Consider the following 7,500-nt stretch of genomic DNA (forward strand, 5'->3'; position numbering starts at 1 on the left):
TCCCCTCGAAAAAACGAGTAAAGTCCCTTGCAGCGCGGACAAAGGAAAAGCCCGTGGGCTTTATGGGCTTTACCTTCTCTCCCATTAGGAGTGCATTGAGAAACCTCAGAAATAACCCAAGAAAGCTTCTTGGAGAGATTGCTGTCACCCTCACACTGTCTTAAAACAACACTCGTTTGCTTTCCACACGGATTTTAGGCCGCTTTTTACAATTGAACACCCAAATTGCTCCATTTACTCTCACTGCGGCGGGCCTCTGGTACTCCATGGAGTACCAGGACTAGTTCGGCCCGGCGTTCACCCCCCCGAGGAGTACCAGGGCCCAGAGCGGAATACATGGATGTTATCGCCCTGTTACCGAATTATATCGATACCGATGTGCTTTTCACCTCATTGCTGAGTGGATTTATAAACAGGAACACCGAAACAGCTCCTTTCAGCTTCACGGCAGAAACGCCCCTGGTAATCCATGGAGTACCAGGGGAAAGCCTGTAAAATAAGCCCATACACACTTCTAACATGGCCTTTATCACCCTGTTACTGCATTACGATGACACCCATTTGCTTTTGATCTCATTGTCTGCCAACGTACGGAAAAAGCGGGGGGGCATTAAGGGGGGAGAGAGAGAGACATGGAGATTTTCTCAGCCTCTCATTCTTTTTTTTTTTTTTTTTTTAATTGAACATAAATAGTACACGCAAATGTACAAATAAACATGGCAAGGTAGAACTGAATGTCAATGAAACAACCAGGCATGAAGAAGAAAAGGACATAAGGACATTCGTTCTGTATGTAATCAGAAGTTAATAGTGTTAACGGTTTGTGAGAAATTTACATTGCTAGACAAAAAAAGAAATTAAAAGGAAATAATTAAATAAATAGATAGACCAATGAAATTAAAACCGAAAAAAAAAAATGCAAGGGGAATACGACATGTAATTAAGTTGGCGATTCACAAGGAATCTCAGACATCAAACTGTATATTTTTTGTTGTTTATATATAAACATATATAAACAAACATATATTGTTTGTTGTTTATTTTTGGGATATATTGAGGAATATTTAATGGAAAGGAGTCACAATCGCTTTTTGACAATGTCGAAGTGTATAGGTGGCTATAGAATTTAAAGTTTTCATTGGAAATGATAGCCTCATCTGTAATTTCCTTGTTGTTAAGACGGGCTTCCGCTTTGCTCCGCTCCTCCTCTCCTCCGCTCTTCCGCTCCGGGCCCTGGAACTCCCGATCCGCGGGACTTCGGTGAATTCCGGGCCAGTTTTTTTGCTCTTCTGCTCTCCTCCCCTCCTCCGCTTCTTCGCTCCCCCGCTTTGGACCCTGGAACTCTTGAACAGGGCCGGGCTTCTGCCCTCCGCCTCTCCTCTGCTCATCCGCTCCAGGCCCTGGCACTCCCTGTGATCCAGTCATTCGCATGTGCGTGCCCGGAGGTCCGGGAGCTCCACTCAAACGTCCGGGGGGGGTAAGGGTAAGGGGTCCTGTCCCTCTCCCCCCCTCCTCGCCGCCTCTGAGAAGAGAAACATCTCCTCCACTCCTCCGCTCCTCCGCTGCGGAACCAGGTATTACCGATCCGCCGGACTCAGGCGAATTGCAGAAAGGGGTTTTGCCGTCCTCCGCTCCTCCGCTCCTCCGTTTCGGGCCCTGGAACTCCCGAACCGCTGGACACAAGCGAATCACGGTCCGGGCTTCTGCTCTCCTCCGCTCCTCACCTCATCCGCTCCAGGCCCTGGTACTCCGTGTCCGCGGGAACCCCCCCCAACCCACAAAAACAAACTCTCACACACACACAAACACACGCACACACACACACACACACACACACACACACATACACACGCATACACACACACAAACACACAAACACACACAGACACACCTGAACTCATCATAGCTGTGCTAATAGCATTGGCCGAAACGTTTCCACAACCAAACCAACATTAGCTCATCCACTCATTCACATATGTGTGTGCCCGGAGGTCCGGGAGCTCCAGTCATAAGTCCGGGTGATCTATGTCCGGAGAAGGCTCACATTAGCCGCTCTAAGGGGTCCTGCTGCCCCCCAGCTTCCCGGCCTTTGAGAAGAGACACATAACTCCGCTCTTCCGCTTCTCCGCTATGGGCCCTGGTACTCCCGATCCTCCGAACTCAGGTGAATTGCGTGACGTGCTTCTGCTCTCCTATAAGCCCCTACACACTTCGAACACGGCTGTTATCACCCTGTTACTGCATTTCAATGACACCCATTTGCTTTCGATCTCAGTGTCTGCCACCGTACGGAAAAGCGGGGGGGTGGGGGGTGGGGGGGCATAAGCGCATTCGTGCTGTAAGTAATCAGAAGTTAATAGTGTTAACGGTTTGCGAGAAATTTTTAATGCTAGACAAAAAAAGAAAATTAAAAGGATATAATTAAATAAATAGATAGAAAAATAAAATTAAAAACGAAAAAAAAAAAATTGTGAGGGGAATATAACATGTAATTAAGTTGGCGGTTCACAGGGAATCTCAGACATCAAACTGTTTTTAATTGAACATAAATAGTACACCCAAATATACAAATGTACAAATAAACATAGCAAGTTAGAACTGAATGTCAATGAAACAACCAGGCATGAGGAAGCAACGGACATGAGGACATTTGTTCTGTATGTAATGAGAAGTTAATAGTGTTACAGGTTTGTGAGAAATTTACAGTGCTAGACAAAAAACGAAATTAAAAGGAAATAATTAGATAAATAGATAGACAAATGAAATTAAAACCAAAAAAAAAAAATGCAAGGGGAATACGACATGTAATTAAGTTGGCGATTCACAAGGAATCTCAGACATCAAACTGTATATTTTTTGTTGTTTATATATAAACATATATAAACAAACATATATTGTTTGTTGTTTATTTTTGGGATATATTGAGGAATATTTAATGGAAAGGAGTCACAATCGCTTTTTGACAATGTCGAAGTGTATACGTGGCTATAGAATTTAAAGTTTTCATTAGAAATTATAGCCTCATCTGTAATTTCCTTGTTGTTAAGACGGGCTTCCGCTTTGCTCCGCTCCTCCTCTCCTCCGCTCCTCCGCTCTTCCGCTCCGGGCCCTGGAACTCCCGATCCGCGGGACTTCGGTGAATGCCGGGCCAGTTTTTTGCTCTTCTGCTCTCCTCCCCTCCTCCGCTTCTTCGCTCCCCCGCTTTGGACCCTGGAACTCTTGAACAGGGCCGGGCTTCTGCCCTCCGCCTCTCCTCTGCTCATCCGCTCCAGGCCCTGGCACTCCCTGTGATCCAGTCATTCGCATGTGCGTGCCCGGAGGTCCGGGAGCTCCACTCAAACGTCCGGGGGGGGTAAGGGTAAGGGGTCCTGTCCCCACCCCTCGCCGCCTCTGAGAAGAGAAACATCTCCTCCACTCCTCCGCTCCTCCGCTGCGGAACCAGGTATTACCGATCCGCCGGACTCAGGCGAATTGCAGAAAGGGGTTTTGCCGTCCTCCGCTCCTCCGCTCCTCCGTTTCGGGCCCTGGAACTCCCGAACCGCTGGACACAAGCGAATCACGGTCCGGGCTTCTGCTCTCCTCCGCTCCTCACCTCATCCGCTCCAGGCCCTGGTACTCCGTGTCCGCGGGAACCCCCCCCAACCCACAAAAACAAACTCTCACACACACACAAACACACGCACACACACACACACACACACACACACACACACATACACAAGCATACACACACACAAACACACAAACACACAGAGACACACCTGAACTCATCATAGCTGTGCTAATAGCATTGGCCGAAACGTTTCCACAACCAAACCAACATTAGCTCATCCACTCATTCACATATGTGTGTGCCCAGAGGTCCGGGAGCTCCAGTCATAAGTCCGGGTGATCTATGTCCGGAGAAGGCTCACATTAGCCGCTCTAAGGGGTCCTGCTGCCCCCCAGCTTCCCGGCCTTTGAGAAGAGACACATAACTCCGCTCTTCCGCTTCTCCGCTATGGGCCCTGGTACTCCCGATCCTCCGAACTCAGGTGAATTGCGTGACGTGCTTCTGCTCTCCTATAAGCCCCTACACATTTCGAACACGGCTGTTATCACCCTGTTACTGCATTTCAATGACACCCATTTGCTTTCGATCTCAGTGTCTGCCACCGTACGGAAAAGCGGGGGGTGGGGGGTGGGGGGGCATAAGCGCATTCGTGCTGTAAGTAATCAGAAGTTAATAGTGTTAACGGTTTGCGAGAAATTTTTAATGCTAGACAAAAAAAAAAAATTAAAAGGATATAATTAAATAAATAGATAGAAAAATAAAATTAAAAACGAAAAAAAAAAAATTGTGAGGGGAATATAACATGTAATTAAGTTGGCGGTTCACAGGGAATCTCAGACATCAAACTGTTTTTAATTGAACATAAATAGTACACCCAAATATACAAATGTACAAATAAACATAGCAAGGTAGAACTGAATGTCAATGAAACAACCAGGCATGAGGAAGCAACGGACATGAGGACATTTGTTCTGTATGTAATGAGAAGTTAATAGTGTTACAGGTTTGTGAGAAATTTACAGTGCTAGACAAAAAACGAAATTAAAAGGAAATAATTAGATAAATAGATAGACAAATGAAATTAAAACCAAAAAAAAAAAATGCAAGGGGAATACGACATGTAATTAAGTTGGCGATTCACAAGGAATCTCAGACATCAAACTGTATATTTTTTGTTGTTTATATATAAACATATATAAACAATCATATATTGTTTGTTGTTTATTTTTGGGATATATTGAGGAATATTTAATGGAAAGGAGTCACAATCGCTTTTTGACAATGTCGAAGTGTATACGTGGCTATAGAATTTAAAGTTTTCATTAGAAATTATAGCCTCATCTGTAATTTCCTTGTTGTTAAGACGGGCTTAGCTTTGCTCCGCTCCTCCTCTCCTCCGCTCCTCCGCTCTTCCGCTCCGGGCCCTGGAACTCCCGATCCGCGGGACTTCGGTGAATTCCGGGCCAGTTTTTTGCTCTTCTGCTCTCCTCCCCTCCTCCGCTTCTTCGCTCCCCCGCTTTGGACCCTGGAACTCTTGAACAGGGCCGGGCTTCTGCCCTCCGCCTCTCCTCTGCTCATCCGCTCCAGGCCCTGGCACTCCCTGTGATCCAGTCATTCGCATGTGCGTGCCCGGAGGTCCGGGAGCTCCACTCAAACGTCCGGGGGGGATAAGGGTAAGGGGTCCTGCCCCCCCCCCCTCGCCGCCTCTGAGAAGAGAAACATCTCCTCCACTCCTCCGCTCATCCGCTGCGGAACCAGGTACTACCGATCCGCCGGACTCAGGCGAATTGCAGAAAGGGGTTTTGCTGTCCTCCGCTCCTCCGCTCCTCCGCTCCTCCGCTCCTCCGCTCCTCCGCTCCTCCGCTCCTCCGTTTCGGGCCCTGGAACTCCCGAACCGCTGGACACAAGCGAATCACGGTCCGGGCTTCTGCTCTCCTCCGCTCCTCACCTCATCCGCTCCAGGCCCTGGTACTCCGTGTCCGCGGGAACCCCCCCCAACCCACAAAAACAAACTCTCACACACACACAAACACACGCACACACACACACACACACACACACACACACAAACACACAAACACACACAGACACACCTGAACTCATCATCGCTGTGCTGATAGCATTGGCCGAAACGTATCCACAACCAAACCAACATTAGCTCATCCAGTCATTCACATATGTGTGTGCCCAGAGGTCCGGGAGCTCCAGTCATAACTCCGGGTGATCTCTGTCCGGAGTAGGCTCACCTTAGCCGGTCTAAGGGGTCCTGCTGCCCCCCAGCTTCCCCGCCTTTGAGAAGAGACACATAACTCCGCTCTTCCGCTTCTCCGCTATGGGCCCTGGTACTCCCGATCCTCCGAACTCAGGTGAATTGCGTGACGTGCTTCTGCTCTCCTATAAGCCCCTACACACTTCGAACACGGCTGTTATCACCCTGTTACTGCATTTCAATGACACCCATTTGCTTTCGATCTCAGTGTCTGCCTCCGTACGGAAAAAGCGGGATGGGTGGGGGGGCATAAGCGCATTCGTGGTGTAAGTAATCAGAAGTTAATAGTGTTAACGGTTTGCGAGAAATTTTTAATGCTAGACAAAAAAAGAAAATTAGAAGGATATAATTAAATAAATAGATAGAAAAATAAAATTAAAAACGAAAAAAAAAAAATTGTGAGGGGAATATAACATGTAATTAAGTTGGCGGTTCACAAGGAATCTCAGACATCAAACTGTTTTTAATTGAACATAAATAGTACACCCAAATATACAAATGTACAAATAAACATAGCAAGGTAGAACTGAATGTCAATGAAACAACCAGGGATGAGGAAGCAACGGACATCAGGACATTTGTTCTGTATGTAATGAGAAGTTAATAGTGTTACAGGTTTGTGAGAAATTTACAGTGCTAGACAAAAAAAGAAATTAAAAGGAAGTAATTAAATCAATAGATAGACAAATAAGAAATTAAAACGAAAAAAAAAAAAAAAATTGCAAGGGGAATGTAACATGTAATCAAGTTGTTTTTTTTGTTTTTTTTTTTTTTTTTTTTACCAAAAAAAAAAGGAACCTCGGACATGGGTAACTATATTTTTTTGTTTTCGGATTTTTCCATAAGTTTTAAGGATTTTTTTTTTTTTTTTTATATTTCAAAATCGTTTATGAAGACATTAAAATTTGGGGAGCATTTTTGCATTCTGTTCTTGTGAATGAAGAACTTGGCCAGGCCTAAAAGAACATTGACACAGAGTTCATCTGTTATGTTGCTTATAAGTAAACAGAATGTTATATCATCTTTTGAGAAGGAAACTGGTGACGATGGAATGAGAAGGAGAAAAAATATATGGTCAGTGGTTTCAATGTTGTCTTCACAAAATGTACAAATATTATCTTCAAAATTAAAGCGTACCCTCGATAATTCCTTAGATGGGTAGATGTCAGTCATAATTTTGAAGTGGGTCTCTTTTGCCTTAGGGGTATGGGTAGAGTCAGATACATAGTTCGCAGCGTGGCAATCGATTCCTCATCAAATTTATTTAAAATATCCTTTTTTTTTTTTTTGACGTCCAGGGAATAAGTTTCCTGTGAAACATTTCCTAATAAAGGAGTTGCCGCGCTTTCTGTCCACAATTGAGATTCCCTGGAGTGATAGTCACGAATGCGCTTATGCCCCCCCACCCCCCGCTTTTTCCGTACGGTGGCAGACACTGAGATCGAAAGCAAATGGGTGTCATTGAAAGCCATGTATCTGACTCTAAGCAGTTTAGATTCAATGTTCCTGGATTGATTTAACGTTTGGTCCTTGGATAGGAAAATGCTCAAGTATTTTATTTCTGATTTCATGGAAACATCGCTGATTTCCTTTAGTGGCGAGTCATGCAGCGCAAGAAGTTTGCATTTCTTTAAGTTTAATGACAATCCTGAAGCCTTGGAGAATGTTTTGGTTGTTT

Source organism: Fistularia commersonii, unplaced genomic scaffold (genome assembly GCF_037954325.1).
Source record: "Fistularia commersonii isolate RoL2024-O1a breed Wild unplaced genomic scaffold, RoL_Fcom_v1.0 HiC_scaffold_69, whole genome shotgun sequence".
In the NCBI taxonomy this organism is placed as follows: domain Eukaryota; kingdom Metazoa; phylum Chordata; class Actinopteri; order Syngnathiformes; family Fistulariidae; genus Fistularia; species Fistularia commersonii.